The following is a 17500-nucleotide window of genomic DNA, read 5'->3' on the forward strand; positions in this document are numbered from 1 at the left end:
GTTCAATTCCTGCTGGATGCACACGAACGGGAACATTCCATAAGTCTATTGGAACTGGCTCTCTATCCATGGAATCTCATCCATCATCCATACATAACGAATTGGTATGGTATATTCATACCATAACATAAGAACAATAAGAACTCGAATTCTTATCGATACTGGAACTCAGAGCATAGGAGGGAAAGTCGATTTATGGATGGAATCAAATACGCAGTATTTACAGAAAAAAGTCTTCGTTTATTGGGAAAGAATCAATATACTTTTAATGTCGAATCGGGATTCACTAAGACAGAAATAAAGCATTGGGTCGAACTCTTCTTTGGTGTTAAGGTGGTAGCTGTGAATAGCCATCGACTACCTGGAAAAGGTAGAAGAATAGGACCTATTCTGGGCCATACAATGCATTACAGACGTATGATCATTACCCTTCAACCGGGTTATTCTATTCCACTTCTAGATAGAGAAAAAAACTAAAGGAGAATACTTAATAATACGGCGAAACATTTATACAAAACACCTATCCCGAGCACACGCAAGGGAACCGTAGACAGGCAAGTGAAATCCAATCCACGAAATAATTTGATCCATGGACGGCACCGTTGTGGTAAAGGTCGTAATTCCAGAGGAATCATTACCGCAAGGCATAGAGGGGGAGGTCATAAGCGCCTATACCGTAAAATAGATTTTCGACGGAATCAAAAAGACATATCTGGTAGAATCGTAACCATAGAATACGACCCTAATCGAAATGCATACATTTGTCTCATACACTATGGGGATGGTGAGAAGAGATATATTTTACATCCCAGAGGGGCTATAATTGGAGATACTATTGTTTCTGGTACAAAAGTTCCTATATCAATGGGAAATGCCCTACCTTTGAGTGCGGTTTGAACTATTGATTTACGTAATTGGAAGTAACCAATTAGGTTTACGACGAAACCTAGAAATCGATCACTGATCCAATTTGACTACCTCTACGGGATAGACCTCAACAGAAAACTGTTGAGTAACGGCAGCAAGTGATTGAGTTCAGTAGTTCCTCATAGAAAATTATTGGCTCTAGAGATATGGTAATATGGAGAAGACAAAATTGTTTGAAGCACGCACAGAACCGGAAGCGCCCCTTGTTTCAAAGAGAGGAGGACGGGTTATTCACATTTAATTTGATGGTCAGAGGCAAATTGAAAGCTAAGCAGTGGTAATTAAGACCCCCGGGGGAAAATAGGGATGTCTCCTACGTTACCCATAATATGTGGAAGTATCGACGTAATTTCATAGAGTCATTCGATCTGAATGCTACATGAAGAACATAAGCCAGATGACGGAACGCAGAGACCTAGGATGTAGAAGATCATAACATGAGCGATTCGGCAGATTTGGATTCCTTTCCTATATATCCACTCATGTGGTACTTCATCATATGATTCATATAAGATCCATCTGTCTAGAGATCGTCATATACATCTAGAAAGCCGTATGCTTTGGAAGAAGCTTGTACAGTTTGGGAAGGGGTTTTTTGAGAGAAAAGAAGAATCTACTTCAACCGATATGCCCTTAGGCACGGCCATGCATAACATAGAAATCACACGTGGAAGGGGTGGGCAATTAGCTAGAGCAGCAGGTGCTGTAGCGAAACTCATTGCAAAAGAGGGTAAATCGGCCACTTTAAGATTACCATCTGGGGAGGTCCGTTTAGTATCCCAAAACTGCTTAGCAACAGTCGGACAAGTGGGTAATGTTGGGGTGAACCAAAAAAGTTTGGGTAGAGCCGGATCTAAGTGTTGGCTAGGTAAACGCCCCGTAGTAAGAGGGGTAGTTATGAACCCTGTGGACCACCCCCATGGGGGCGGTGAAGGGAAAGCTCCCATTGGTAGAAAAAAACCCACAACCCCTTGGGGTTATCCTGCGCTTGGAAGAAGAACTAGGAAAAGGAAAAAATATAGCGATAGTTTTATTCTTCGTCGCCGTAAGTAAATACGTAACTAGGAATATGGAAAATTGCATTTTTGGAATTTGCAATAATGCGATGGGCGAACGACGGGAATTGAACCCGCGCATGGTGGATTCACAATCCACTGCCTTGATCCACTTGGCTACATCCGCCCCTTATCCAGCTAAAGGATTTTTTTCTTTTTTCCATTGATCATTATTCTATTTATTCTGACCTCCGTACTTCGATCGAGATATTGGACATAGAATGCCACTCTTTAAAAAGGAAAAAAGGAGTAATCAGCTGTGACACGAAAAAAAACGAATCCTTTTGTAGCTCATCATTTATTGGCAAAGATAGAAAAGGTCAATATGAAGGAGGAGAAAGAAACAATAGTAACGTGGTCCCGGGCATCTAGCATTCTACCCACAATGGTTGGCCATACAATCGCGATTCATAATGGAAAGGAACATATACCTATTTACATAACAAATCCTATGGTAGGTCGCAAATTGGGGGAATTCGTGCCTACTCGGCATTTCACGAGTTATGAAAATGCAAGAAAGGATACTAAATCTCGTCGTTAACTGAATTCTGAATAGAAAGATTAAGAAGAAAAAAAGATTCAAAATAAAGACAGAAATACCCAATATCTTGCTAGAACAAGATATTGGGTATTTCTGTCTTCAAAAATTCTTATATGTTAGCAGAAAAACCTTATCCATTAATAGATGGAACTTCAACAGCAGCTAAGTCTAGAGGGAAGTTGTGAGCATTACGTTCGTGCATTACTTCCATACCAAGGTTAGCACGGTTGATGATATCAGCCCAAGTATTAATAACGCGACCTTGACTATCAACTACAGATTGGTTGAAATTGAAACCATTTAGGTTGAAAGCCATAGTACTAATACCTAAAGCAGTGAACCAGATTCCTACTACAGGCCAAGCAGCCAAGAAGAAGTGTAAAGAACGAGAGTTGTTGAAACTAGCATATTGGAAGATTAATCGGCCAAAATAACCATGAGCAGCCACAATATTATAAGTTTCTTCCTCTTGACCAAATTTGTAACCCTCATTAGCGGATTCATTTTCAGTAGTTTCCCTGATCAAACTAGAGGTTACCAAGGAACCATGCATAGCACTGAATAGGGAACCGCCGAATACACCAGCTACACCTAACATGTGGAATGGATGCATAAGGATGTTGTGCTCTGCCTGGAATACAATCATAAAGTTGAAAGTACCAGAGATTCCTAAAGGCATACCATCAGAAAAGCTTCCTTGACCAATAGGGTAAATCAAGAAAACAGCAGTAGCAGCTGCAACAGGAGCTGAATATGCAACAGCAATCCAAGGACGCATACCCAGACGGAAACTAAGTTCCCACTCACGACCCATATAACAAGCTACACCAAGTAAGAAGTGTAGAACAATTAGCTCATAAGGACCACCATTGTATAACCACTCATCAACAGATGCAGCTTCCCAAATTGGGTAAAAGTGCAATCCGATCGCCGCAGAAGTAGGGATAATAGCACCAGAGATAATATTGTTTCCATAAAGTAAAGAACCAGAAACAGGCTCACGAATACCATCAATATCTACTGGAGGGGCAGCGATGAAGGCGATAATAAATACAGAAGTTGCGGTCAATAAGGTAGGGATCATCAAAACACCGAACCATCCGATGTAAAGACGATTTTCAGTGCTAGTTATCCAGTTGCAGAAGCGACCCCACAGGCTTGTACTTTCGCGTCTCTCTAAAATTGCAGTCATGGTAAGATCTTGGTTTATTCAAATTGCAAGGACTCCCAAGCACACGTATTAACTAGAATATAGATAATAGAAGGCTTGTTATTTAACAGTATAACATAGACTATATACCAATGTCAACCAAGTCAGCCCAAAGATTAGCTATCCATATAACTAAATTAACCAAACCAATAATTTTGTATTTGTAAATGAAGTGAGTCAAAGTGAAAAACTTTGATGGGTCTTTTCTATATGGGTTGCCCGGGACTCGAACCCGGAACTAGTCGGATGGAGTAGATAATTCTTCCTTGTTACAATAGAGAAAAATCCCTCCCCAAATCGTGCTTGCATTTTTCATTGCACACGACTTTCCCTATGTAGAAATAGCCAATTTCTATTCCAAAGAGGAAGTTCTACTAATTTTTTTAATTAGTAAGTTGATTCACCTACTCTTTATTATAATAAAAAGAACATTTCAGAATGAAAAATAGAAAAGTTTTTTCTTGATCATTTATCAACCCTTTCCTGTTTCTTAATTTCGTCTAATGATTAATTAAGAGGGTTGACCAGGTCATTGATACGTATAATATCCAAATACCAAATACGCTCAGTGTGTGATCCACAGAAAGAAAAAAGAGTTGTTTTGGTGAACATCAAAGAAAAAACTTGCTCTTCTTCCATAAAAAATTCTTCTAAAAATGCCGAACCCAATCGTTGCATAAAAGTTCGTACCGTGCTTTTATGTTTACGAGCTAAAGTTCTAGCACATGAAAGTCGAAGTATATACTTTAGTCGATACAAAGTCCGTTTTTTCGAAGATCCACTATGATAATGAAAAAGATTTCTACATATCCGACCAAATCGATCAAGAATATCCCAATCTGATAAATCTGTCCAAATGGGTTTACTAATAGGATGCCCCGATCCAGTACAAAATTGAGCTTTTGATAAGTATCCTATGAGGAGAGTAGCGGGGACTATGGTATCGAATTTTTTCATTCGAGTATCTATTAGAAATGAATTCTCCAGCATTTGATTCCTTACTAACAAAGAACTTTTTTGTACACTTGAAAGGTACCCCATAAAATCGAAGCAAGAGTTTGCTAATTGGTTTATATGGATTCTTCGCGGCTGAGTCCAAAAACAGAAATAATATTGCCAGAAATTGATAAGGTAGCATTTCCATTTCTTCTTCAAAAAAAAAGTGCCTTTTGATGCAAGAATTGCCTTTCCTTGATATCGAACATAATGCATAAGAGGATCCATAAAGAACCATAGGGTTTTCCGAGAAAAACCAGGGTACATTATCCCAAAATGTTCCATCTTCCTAGAAAAGTGGATTCGTTCCAGAAAAGTTCCAGAAGATGCTAATGGTAAGCAAGAAGATTGTTTACGAAGAAACAACAAAAAAAATTCATATTCTGATACATAAGAGTTATATAGGAATTGAAATAGTCTTTTATTTTCTTTTTGAAAAAAAAAAATGGATTTCATTGAAGTAATAAAACTATTCCAATTCGAATAATAGTTGAGAAAGAATCGCAATAAATGCAAAGATGGAACATCTTGGATACGGTATTGAAGGAGTTGAACCAGGATTTCCAAATGGATAGGATAGGGTATTTCTATATGTGATAGATAATCCAAATGCAAAAATTTGTCTTCTAAAAAGGGAAATATTGAATGAATAGAGCGTAAATTCTGAAACTTTGGTATTTCTTTTTCTTTCAGACAAAAAAATTCCCGTAGCGAGAATGGGATTTCCACAACGATCGCAAACCCTTCAGATAGAATCTGAGAATAAAACTCAGAATAAAAATAATTTTTGTAATCCAATAATCGATCTTGGTTAGGATGATTAACCGAGTTATCCAAAAAATTCTGCTGATACATTCGAATAATTAAACGTTTCACAAGTAGTGAACTAAATTTCTTGTTATTACAACTAACAACTATTTCCACAGGTTCAGAACCATTTAATCCATAATGGTGGGCAAATGCATAAATATATTCCTGAAAGAGAAGTGGGTAGACAAAGTATTGTTGACGAGATTTATGTTTTTCTGAATACCCTTCGAATTTTTCCATTTGTATTTCTACTTGAATCAGAGAGAAGAAGCATTTCTCGGTTTATCGAATGATGATACATAGTGCAATATGGTCAGAACAGGGTGTTGCATTTTTAATACAAACCCTGGAAAGAAAGGGAGTCTAATCCACAGATCTTTTTCTGCTCCTTTTCTACCCAATTAGTTTATGTTTGTTCTAATTAAAAAAAAAGAACAGAACAAGTTTTTTATTTTTGCAGGCCAATCGCTCTTTTGACTTTGGAATACAGCCTCTTTATCAATATACTGCTTCTTTTACACATTCAATCCATAACATCCCTTATTCAATCCATAATCAAGAATAATTAGGATTTCTAAAAAAAAAAAGAAAAAATAAAGGGTCCACTCATAGGAAAACCCAACCTTTCCCCGCATCCGGCACTAATCTATTTTTAACGTCTAATTAGAGCGGGGAATCATTCCAATTAGGAAGTTCAGCTCGTTGCTTTTTATTTTACCAGAATTGGAGCCAGGCTCTATCCATTTATTCATTAGACCCAGAAAATCGTAATTTTGGATTCCATTCAAAAAAGATTGATTTTATTACGACATGCTATTTTTTCCATTCATTACCTTTGAGGATCAGTCGTGGTCTTCTAGACTCTACCAAGAGTCTGGACGAATTTGTTGTTTCATCCAAATGTGTAAAAGATCATAGTCGCACTTAAAAGCCGAGTACTCTACCATTGAGTTAGCAACCCAGATAAAAAAAGGATCTTAGATACGATCGAAATCCAAAAATCAATGGAATTACACCGCGCGCTTCTGTCAAAACATTGAACTAGCAAGACATCAAAAGATTTTTTTTATCGACCATGAAAAACACTCAAATGCCAAAACGAACAGGTCCGGTGAAATTCCACTAAAGTAAAGTTAAAAAAAGAGCGACCCTAATCACGATGGCCAAATTCTCCTTATTTTTAGCGATTTTTATTAACAAAAAATATATATTATAAAAAATATATATTATATTGTATGAGAATACATGCAAGAGGAACACCCTTATCATTTGAGCGAAGTGTAGGCGGAAAAATTGAATATGGAGTGAGAGGATAAAGAGACCCATCTATCTACAAATTCTATTTGTTCAATAGACCTTTGTCAATGGAAATACAATGGTAAGAAAACAAATTAGATAGAAAAAGTAAATAAAATAGGGGCTTATGTTGGATTGGCACGATATAATATAAATCCAAATAGGATTAAAAAAGAGGTAAATTGTGTCTAAATAATTAGACAACTAGGAATACTAATAATCTTCTCCTATCCTATTTTTTGATTCATTTAGTTCTTCAATTAACTCAAAGTTCTTTCTTTTTCTTTAAAGAATTCTGCCTTCCTTAAAATATCATAAACAGTTCTTGTTGGTTGAGCACCCTTTTCAAGGAAATAGAGAATAGCTGGAACATTTAAACAAGTTTGATTCTTTATCGGATCATAAAAACCTACTTTTTGAAGATCTCTTCCTTCTCTTCGAGATCGAACATCAATTGCAACGATTCGATAGACAGCTTATTGGGATAGATGTAGATAAACAACGCCCCCCCCTAGAAACGTATATGAGGTTTTCTCCTCATACGGCTCGAGAAAATGATTCGAATTTCTGTCGATAATAATAGAAATTAGACTATGACGTGCATTAATTTCCTTACAGAAAAAACAAATTTCATTTATACTCATGACTCAAGTGGGCTAATTTTGCCTGACAAACTTCGAAGGCAAAATCCTTCCAAAATTTTTGAGTCGTCTTTAAACTCTTTTCTTTGTCTCATTTCGAACGAATTGACTTTTATTCCTTATTCTAATCCAACTCTGTTGTTGAGACAATTGAAAATTGTGTTTACTTGTTCTGGAATCCTTTATCTTTGATTTGTGAAATCCTTGGGTTTAGACATTACTTCGGGAATTCCTATTTTTTTCTTTCAAAAGAGTAGCAACATACCCTTTTTTCTTATTTCCTTCGATAAAGCATTTATCTCTTCTATAGAAATCTAATAAGAGGGATTGATTCTGATATACTTTTATTGGACTTTCTTCTTATTTTAACCTTTCGATTTATTTCTATATTAAGGATAGACTGACAAAGTTGGCCTAATTTATTAGTTTTCACTAACCCTAGATTCTTTCCCTTGATAAAAAAAATTCTGTCCTCTCGAGCTCCATCGTGTACTATGTTACTTAAACCCAGCGCAAATTTGGTTCGGAACGAATAGAACAGGCTATGTCGAGCCAAGAGCATTTTCATTACTATGGAAAATGATGGATAGCAAAATCCACAATCGATCATGTCCTTCAAGTCGCACGTTGCTTTCTACCACATCGTTTTAAACGAAGTTTTACCATAACAAACATTCCTCTTTTCATTGCAAAGTGGTATAGAGAATTGATCCAATATGGATGGAATCATGAATAGTCATTGGTTTAGTTTTTTTATACTAATTAAAACTTGCTATCTATGGAGCAATATGGATAAAAGAAAGTAAGTATTTATCCGGGAAGCCTCCGCCAAGATCCAATTTATTTAAACCCATATTAAAATTCTATCATATGAATGAAACATAGTTTGAAAAAGACGACTAAACAAGTTTGCTTAAAACTTATTTATTCTTAAATTTCCACCCTCAACGGATGGCTCGAGATGATCAATCTTGAAGTGAGAAAAGAAGGATTGACTCTTCCTCAATAAATAAACTATCAACCTCCAAAAAAGTTTAATTAATTTAATTACTAGAATTAGAATTCTAGTAGTAATATATTTTTTCAGTACCAAAAACAATTAACTATAATAACTAAATAAACTATTCCAATGAAAAGATTGAAAGTTTTTGGTAGTTATAGAATTCTCGTACTTCTTCAACTCGAATACCAAAAGGAAGAAAAAAATATGACTAAGTGATTTTATAGTAGAGGCATATCCTGAATGTGCTTGATAGATCCCATTTTTTCATGAAAATAAAGATAGTCAATTTGACTGGACTTAAGACTTTATTATGTTTTCTGAGAAAGAATAAGATATCATTATTCTCTTTAATAAACTTTTGTCTCGTACGGAATACTATATGATTTCACCGTTTGTTTCATCAGAAACAATCTGGGACGGAAGGATTCGAACCTCCGAGTAACGGGACCAAAACCCGCTGCCTTACCACTTGGCCACGCCCCATTTCGGGTTTTATGCGACACTAATAAACACTAGTATGTTTATTTGTTATTCGTCAATACCATTTCAATTACATAAAAAAGGAGGGATATTCTCTTGCTAGTATTCTACACATGCGGATAATATAGAATCAAAAAAATGCATTGATCATTACATGGAATTCTATTAAGATATTATATGAAAGTCGAATTTATTCCACTCTCATTTGAGAGTGCGAATACAAGGAGGTATTTTGTGTTTGGGAAAGTCCGAAGAAAAAAGATTTTGAATCTGCCTTTTCCTTCTTTCCCTTAAAAAAATAACTCAAGAAAAATCCAATTATTTACTCTACAAGAATGAAATGCTTGTTATGCCTAATATACTTAGTTTAACCTGTATCTGTTTTAATTCTGTTCTTTATCCTACTAGTTTTTTCTTTGCCAAATTACCCGAAGCTTATGCTATTTTCAATCCAATCGTGGATATTATGCCTGTTATACCTCTATTCTTTTTTCTATTAGCCTTTGTTTGGCAAGCTGCTGTAAGTTTTCGATGAAATCTTTAGTACTCTGTATGCCAAATTGAATGATGTGTTCATTCCAAAAAAATTTTAAAATGGGTAAAAGCCGAGAAGTTTTATATTTTTATATTATGAACCTTCGATTCTAAAATTTAAATTCTTCTACATTGAATGGGTAGCTACAGCAATAAATTTGGATCAGCCTTTCTACTCCCCTGCACCTAGGTTGAGCAGGTACCTAAAGGTACCTACACAATACCTAACCACCTAACCCTATTTTTGCTATTGATAAGAGTGCTTATTATAAAAGAATTCTTGCAATTTTTTTCAAGAATTCTTTTTTGCATTTTTAGGTATAAAAAAAAACCATCCTAGTGGATCCGTGTGGTAAGGAAAAACTGGTAATCTATTCCTTAAAAAAAAATCTTGGAGATTATGTAATGCTTACTCTCAAACTTTTTGTTTATACAGTAGTGATATTCTTTGTTTCACTCTTTATCTTTGGATTCTTATCTAATGACCCAGGACGGAATCCTGGACGCGAGGAGTAAAAATTCAGTTTTTTTTTTTCTTATTGGATTTGTTTCGTACATTTATCTATGAGAAAATCCGGGGGTCAGAATTCTTTCCAATTCGAAAGTCCCAAATGATCCAAGGGAGCGGAAAGAGAGGGATTCGAACCCTCGGTACAAAAAAATTGTACAACGGATTAGCAATCCGCCGCTTTAGTCCACTCAGCCATCTCTCCACGTTCCAAAGCGAAAGGTTTCCGTGATATGATATAGGCAAGAAATAAGAAATAACGGTTGCAAAAAACCCCTTTTTTTTCTTTCAAAAGTCTATAAAAATTATATTGCCAATTCCATTTTAATTATATTCTTTTTTCTTAATGTTAATAAAAAAAGAAGAAAATTCTTGTTTTTTCTTTCTAAAAATCGATATTGGCCGAGAGACAATCAAATAGATTTTCTCTTTAGCGGGCATTTCCATATAGGACTTGTTATAATTATAATAAAACAAGCAGGTTATATAAAAAAAACGCTTTTTTTGTCGATTATTTATCAAGAAAGCAAAAAGGGTTCTTATCAAATCCACCATAAAATTGGAAAGAAGCATAAAGTAAGTAGACCTGACTCCTTTAATGATGCCTCTATCCGCTATTCTGATATATAAATTCGATGTAGATGAAATTGTATAAGCGAATTTTTTTTATTTCCTTAGACTTAGACCGCGCAAGACAAGAATTTTTCGCTATTTACGATTTCATATTCTTGTTACTAGATGTTCTATAGGAATAAGAAGAAATCGCAACTCCTTTGCGCTACACATAAAATTGGATTTCGAAGGTCCATTTTTTTTTTTCAGAATCCTCTATTATTTTAGTTCTTCCACCCATGCAATAGAGAGGGAATGGGAAAAGAAGGGTTACTTTTATTTGCATTTTTCCCTTAAAAGATAGACTTTGAAATAGGAGTCTTGGAATAATGCTGAATTCAAAGGTTTATTTCTTTCTATAGTATAAGAAAAACAATTTATTTCTATTTCTATAGTATAAGAAAAACAAATAAATAGTATAAGAAAAACAAATCGAATCAAATTCATGGATTTACCACGACCTCGGTTGTGACTGTGACTCCATAGATAAAAATGGGAAATTTCTCTCTTCGAGACCATTGAAAAAGGGCATTGAACGAGAAAGAAATCGTCCACAGATAATAAAACTATCATATGCCTTGGAAAGTGATATGAGGTGCTCGGAAATGGTTGAAGTAATTGAATAGGAGGATCACTATGACTATAGCCCTTGGTAGAATTCCTAAAGAAGAAAATGATCTATTTGATACTATGGATGACTGGTTACGAAGGGACCGTTTCGTTTTTGTAGGATGGTCTGGCCTATTGCTCTTTCCTTGTGCTTATTTCGCTTTAGGGGGTTGGTTTACAGGGACAACTTTTGTAACTTCTTGGTATACCCATGGATTGGCTAGTTCCTATTTGGAAGGTTGTAATTTCTTAACCGCAGCAGTTTCTACCCCTGCCAATAGTTTAGCACACTCTTTGTTGCTACTATGGGGGCCCGAAGCACAAGGAGATTTTACTCGTTGGTGTCAATTAGGCGGTCTATGGACTTTTGTAGCTCTCCACGGGGCTTTTGCACTAATAGGTTTCATGTTACGCCAATTTGAACTTGCTCGGTCTGTTCAATTGCGGCCTTATAATGCAATCTCATTCTCTGGTCCAATTGCTGTTTTTGTTTCTGTATTCCTTATTTATCCACTGGGGCAATCTGGTTGGTTCTTTGCGCCGAGTTTTGGCGTAGCAGCGATATTTCGATTCATCCTTTTCTTCCAAGGATTTCATAATTGGACGTTGAACCCATTTCATATGATGGGAGTTGCCGGAGTATTAGGTGCGGCTCTGCTATGCGCTATTCATGGAGCGACCGTAGAAAACACTCTATTTGAGGACGGTGATGGTGCAAATACCTTCCGTGCTTTTAACCCAACTCAAGCTGAAGAAACTTATTCAATGGTCACTGCTAACCGCTTTTGGTCCCAAATCTTTGGTGTTGCTTTTTCCAATAAACGTTGGTTACATTTCTTTATGCTATTTGTACCCGTCACCGGTTTATGGATGAGTGCTATTGGCGTAGTTGGCTTGGCTCTGAACTTACGTGCCTATGACTTTGTTTCCCAGGAAATCCGTGCAGCGGAAGATCCTGAATTTGAGACTTTCTACACCAAAAATATTCTTTTAAACGAGGGTATTCGTGCGTGGATGGCAGCTCAGGATCAGCCTCATGAAAATCTTATATTCCCTGAGGAGGTTCTACCACGTGGAAACGCTCTTTAATGGAACTTTCGTTTTAGCTGGTCGTGACCAAGAAACCACCGGCTTTGCTTGGTGGGCTGGGAATGCCAGACTTATCAATTTGTCCGGTAAACTGCTTGGAGCTCATGTAGCTCATGCCGGATTAATCGTATTCTGGGCCGGAGCAATGAACCTATTTGAAGTGGCCCATTTCGTACCAGAAAAGCCCATGTATGAACAAGGGTTGATTTTACTTCCACACTTAGCTACTCTAGGTTGGGGAGTAGGGCCAGGGGGGGAAGTTCTAGATACTTTTCCGTACTTTGTATCTGGCGTACTTCACCTAATTTCCTCCGCAGTCTTAGGCTTCGGTGGCATTTATCACGCGCTTCTGGGACCCGAGACTCTTGAGGAATCTTTTCCATTCTTTGGTTATGTCTGGAAAGATAGAAATAAAATGACTACAATTTTGGGTATTCACTTAATTTTGTTAGGTCTAGGTGCTTTTCTTCTAGTACTCAAGGCTCTTTATTTTGGCGGTGTATATGATACCTGGGCCCCTGGGGGGGGAGATGTAAGAAAAATTACCAATTTGACCCTTAGTCCCAGTGTTATATTTGGTTATTTACTAAAATCTCCTTTTGGTGGAGAAGGGTGGATTGTTAGTGTAGATGATTTAGAAGATATAATTGGTGGGCATGTATGGTTGGGTTTTATTTGTGTATTTGGCGGAATTTGGCATATTTTAACCAAACCCTTCGCATGGGCTCGCCGTGCATTTGTATGGTCTGGAGAAGCTTACTTGTCTTATAGTTTAGCTGCTTTATCTGTCTTTGGTTTTATCGCTTGTTGTTTTGTATGGTTCAATAATACAGCTTATCCGAGTGAGTTTTATGGACCCACCGGGCCAGAAGCTTCTCAAGCTCAAGCATTTACTTTTCTAGTTAGAGACCAGCGTCTTGGAGCTAATGTGGGATCCGCTCAAGGACCCACAGGTTTAGGTAAATATCTAATGCGTTCCCCAACTGGGGAGGTTATCTTTGGAGGGGAAACTATGCGTTTTTGGGACCTTCGTGCTCCATGGTTAGAACCTCTAAGGGGCCCCAACGGTTTGGACTTGAGTAGGTTGAAAAAAGACATACAACCTTGGCAAGAACGACGCTCAGCAGAATATATGACCCACGCTCCTTTAGGCTCTTTAAATTCCGTGGGTGGCGTAGCTACCGAGATCAATGCAGTTAATTATGTCTCTCCTAGAAGTTGGTTATCAACTTCTCATTTTGTTCTAGGATTCTTCTTTTTTGTGGGCCATTTATGGCATGCAGGAAGAGCCCGAGCTGCTGCAGCAGGTTTTGAAAAGGGAATCGATCGTGATTTGGAACCTGTTCTTTACATGAACCCTCTTAACTAAGATTTTCTTATTTATACCTGTTCTACTTTTTTTCTGTTCTGGCTCGGTTATTCCATCTAGCCGAGCCATTCATTCCTTTTTATGAAAGAAAGATAAGGGACAGAAAAAAAAAATAAATAAAAATGAAAGAAACAAACGTATTCAATAAGCAAAAGGAGAGAGAGGGATTCGAACCCTCGATAGTTCCTAGAACTATACCGGTTTTCAAGACCGGAGCTATCAACCACTCAGCCATCTCTCCACAGCCTAATCCTTATTTTACTCCTACAAATAGAACATAGCCATATAAAAAATAAAAAGATTTATTAGCCTCTAGAAAGATATCAGATACAAGTTCCTTTTCGATATATCTCTGTATACTGTATACACGGATACAGGATCCGCTATACCCGCTTGTGAAATAAAGAGTAAATAATCTCTTCTCACCCCCATATCCAAATAAAAAAGCGGTTTAAGTAATAAATTTGAATTAAAGAGAAGAATCAATGGATTCATGATTAAACCCCTCCTACTTCTTGTATTTTTTTACAATTTTGGTTTAAGTGAGGGATCAAATATGTAGTCAACTTTATTTGATGGTAGCTTGGAGGATTAGAAATATGACTATTGCTTTCCAATTAGCTGTTTTTGCATTAATTGCGACTTCCTCAGTCTTAGTAATTAGTGTACCCCTTGTATTTGCTTCTCCTGATGGTTGGTCAAATAATAAAAATGTTGTATTTTCCGGTACATCATTATGGATTGGACTAGTCTTTCTCGTAGCTATTCTGAATTCTCTCATTTCTTAAATGAAATTTGGTTAATATTTATTAACCCCATAAAAAAGAAATAATAAAGGCCATTTCTTCTAAAAAATTAGAATAGTGAGACGTATTAAAACGCAATTTGCGTTCCGAATTGCTAGCTCTTCTCTTTCAGTATTATGAAATTCCATTCCCATTAGAATATTCATTGACAGATAATAAAAAAAGGAAAACTCTAATATAATAGAAAATGAAATGAAACGGTCGACCCAGACATAGAAGGTCGACCCAGGCGGATATACGCTATAAAATATATACCGTAGCGAGCGTAGTTCAATGGTAAAATATCTCCTTGCCAAGGAGAAGATACGGGTTCGATTCCCGCCGCTCGCCCGCTTAATTTATCAAAGTACTATGATAAAAAGTTTAGTCTAGTTAACTGTTTAACTACTTATATTAAATTAAGTATTAATTAGGTGTTAGTCTAGTGCCGTATCCCTTACTATCTTACCCTTCCTTTGCATCCCACTCAAAAAAAGAGGGCGCTCCAGAGGCAGAAATAGAACTCGCCAACAGAGCTCCAAAAATTGGGTATTAACTGAGACAAACAACGGGCAAACTTTTTTTAAAGGGAAGGGAGAGGTAGACTGTCCCTTTCGTTTCATTTTTATTTTCTGCAGGGTAGGGAGAGGCCTTGCGCCTTCTTTTTTTGAAGGCAAGTGACTTCGCAAACTGCTCAATTTTGCCCTCTAGGGCCGGGAACTAATGAATAAAAAAGGGTTGGATACGCCCCTCTACCATACATATCTAGAGAAATAGAATAGTCCTTTTATACAGACTGCTAAGTGCGGAGACGGGAATCGAACCCGTGACCTCAAGGTTATGAGCCTCGTGAGCTACCAAACTGCTCTACTCCGCTCTGGAGTACCAGAAACTGGTGGACAAAAAAGGCTTGAATACAAGCCTCTAACATGTCTAGACAAATAGAATACTCCTTTTATACAGAATGGAGCGGGTAGCGGGAATCGAACCCGCATCGTTAGCTTGGAAGGCTAGGGGTTATAGTCGACGTTGGTTGATTATTTTTAACGTCTCTAATTCAAAACCGAACATGAAATTTTGATTTCATTCGGCTCCTTTATGGATATTCTCACCACTTAACATCTATGTCAGCTTTTCTATTTGAATGGAACCAAAGCTCTCCGCTTTCTAGATGATCCTTATAGAGTAGGAGATAGAAATTCTATCTAAATTCATCTAATCTACTTACTTCGTTCCCTAATTTCATTCAAGAGATCCTGAGGAAAAGAATTGGGTTTCCACCGAGCTGAAACAATATGCGGATGGTTCTAGTAAACCAAAACTATCGTTTTTTAGCTATTTGGCTTCCTTATTCCTTATTTTAAGAAGATTTAGTTACGATTGGAAATCAACTTTTTTGTATCTTCATCCATAGATCCTTTACTCATATTTTCAAAATTGGAATACTTAATCCAATGCAAAATTATGCTTCGCGACTCTGTACTCATAATCCTATTTTTATTTTGGATGCAATTTAAATTAGTCTTTGGATACAAATCGCCAGAATGTATATTCTTCCTCAATATGCTATTGAGAGGAAAAGGATTTAATCCTTTATAAGAACTAAAGTTTTCATCGGAATATAAAAATAAAAAACTTAAGGATGCCTTAAGTATATCATTTCAAATTCAGTTATTAATAGAACGAATCACACTTTTACCACTAAACTATACCCGCTACATTGTAGATTATGGTATAAATGGTACCCTTTGTCAAGGATAGCCATTTGACAAGAAGGCTAATTCCCCCTTATTGAATCAGATGGAGAAGGTTCATGACACTGAGCCGTTGGTACTTCTACTTCGATCGCTCGCCTTTACTTTAGGATTTAGATAGCCCCTCTGGTCTGTAAAAAAAATCTTTTCTTACCATGCTAATAGCGCCTGAACCAAATGTATTTATTTTGATTAGGATCCTATTCTACGGTTACGACTACAATAATAATTATTTACTTTGCAAGGACGTAAGTGTGTCAGACTGCTAAATTGTTTTATTATTCCTACAATATAAACTAGGGGATATAGGGGGTAACACTGTCCCTATAAATTCCTTTTTTCCTTTTCTTTTTTGTCCAGAATTGAACAAAAAAGAAATTATGGAAGATGTTTTCTTCCCCCATTAAGTCCGAGCCATAGAGTAAGAGTGAGATGAGTTTTCCAAATTCATCATAGACTTTCCCTATGGCTTGATAGAAGTAAGCAGCAAAGAGTCGTAACTTAAAGAAAAAAACGGACAGGGCCGACAGATTTACCTGATGTAAAGAAGATCCTAAAAGTCTCTGATTAGTCGACTCTCTCCATTTAACACTTTCCTCTCTCTCCTTTTTTCCACTGACTCAATTCTAGTTTATTAGATTCTTGTTTAAAAGAATGCAAAAAGTTCAATAGAACTAAGAACACATAAAAAATAGCATAGAGGATCAAGGCCATTACCAAAAGTTCCTCCCAAGGATCCTATATCCTATTGGGTATCTGTTCCCCGCCTTTTCCCGCTAGGATCGGAAATCTTATATTTTCCATATCCATATACCGTTGAATCCTTGGGGTTCCAGAATCCGCCTATTTTACTAGTCTTCGGAAACGGAAAACCCTGAACCAAGAAGAGTTGGATATGTTATGTAGGGTATGTTTTTTTTTATTAATTTTATTTTGAGCTCTCAAGATATCGATATATACATATACAATCTCTACATAATGTCTCTCTCTCTATCTCTATATATTATATATATAATATGTACATTATGCAGTAGACCCATAATGGGAAATCCAAGTGGCTAATTTTTGAATTAAATAAAAAGCCCTTTTAACTCAGTGGTAGAGTAATGCCATGGTAAGGCATAAGTCATCGGTTCAAATCCGATAAAGGGCTTTTTAAATTAGTGGTAGAGTAATCTCGTGCTAAGACGTAAGTCGTTGGTTCGAATCTGATAGAGTACTTTTCTACTAAATTGATTCACTTTTTTTCTTTGTTTTTGAAACTTTCTCTATATTTTTAGA

At 36.6% G+C, this 17500-nt stretch overlaps 4 non-coding genes across 4 annotated transcripts; 1 reads left to right on the top strand and 3 right to left on the bottom strand.

Moving 5' to 3' along the window:
• Nucleotides 1–10118: 10118 nt before the first annotated feature.
• Nucleotides 10119–10206, bottom strand: TRNAS-GCU (transfer RNA serine (anticodon GCU)). Its single transcript has one exon. It is a non-coding gene; the product is annotated as a tRNA-Ser (tRNA).
• Nucleotides 10207–13833: 3627 nt separating this feature from the next.
• On the bottom strand, nucleotides 13834–13921 carry TRNAS-UGA (transfer RNA serine (anticodon UGA)). The gene has a single exon. It is a non-coding gene; the product is annotated as a tRNA-Ser (tRNA).
• A 1347-nt stretch (nucleotides 13922–15268) lies between these two features.
• Nucleotides 15269–15342, bottom strand: TRNAM-CAU (transfer RNA methionine (anticodon CAU)). Its single transcript has one exon. It is a non-coding gene; the product is annotated as a tRNA-Met (tRNA).
• A 1958-nt stretch (nucleotides 15343–17300) lies between these two features.
• On the top strand, nucleotides 17301–17372 carry TRNAT-GGU (transfer RNA threonine (anticodon GGU)). The gene has a single exon. It is a non-coding gene; the product is annotated as a tRNA-Thr (tRNA).
• The last annotated feature ends 128 nt before the right edge of the window (nucleotides 17373–17500 follow it).

This window comes from Triticum urartu, unplaced genomic scaffold (genome assembly GCF_056163025.1).
Source record: "Triticum urartu cultivar PI428250 unplaced genomic scaffold, HENAU_Tu73 scaffold2, whole genome shotgun sequence".
Lineage (NCBI taxonomy): Eukaryota > Viridiplantae > Streptophyta > Magnoliopsida > Poales > Poaceae > Triticum > Triticum urartu.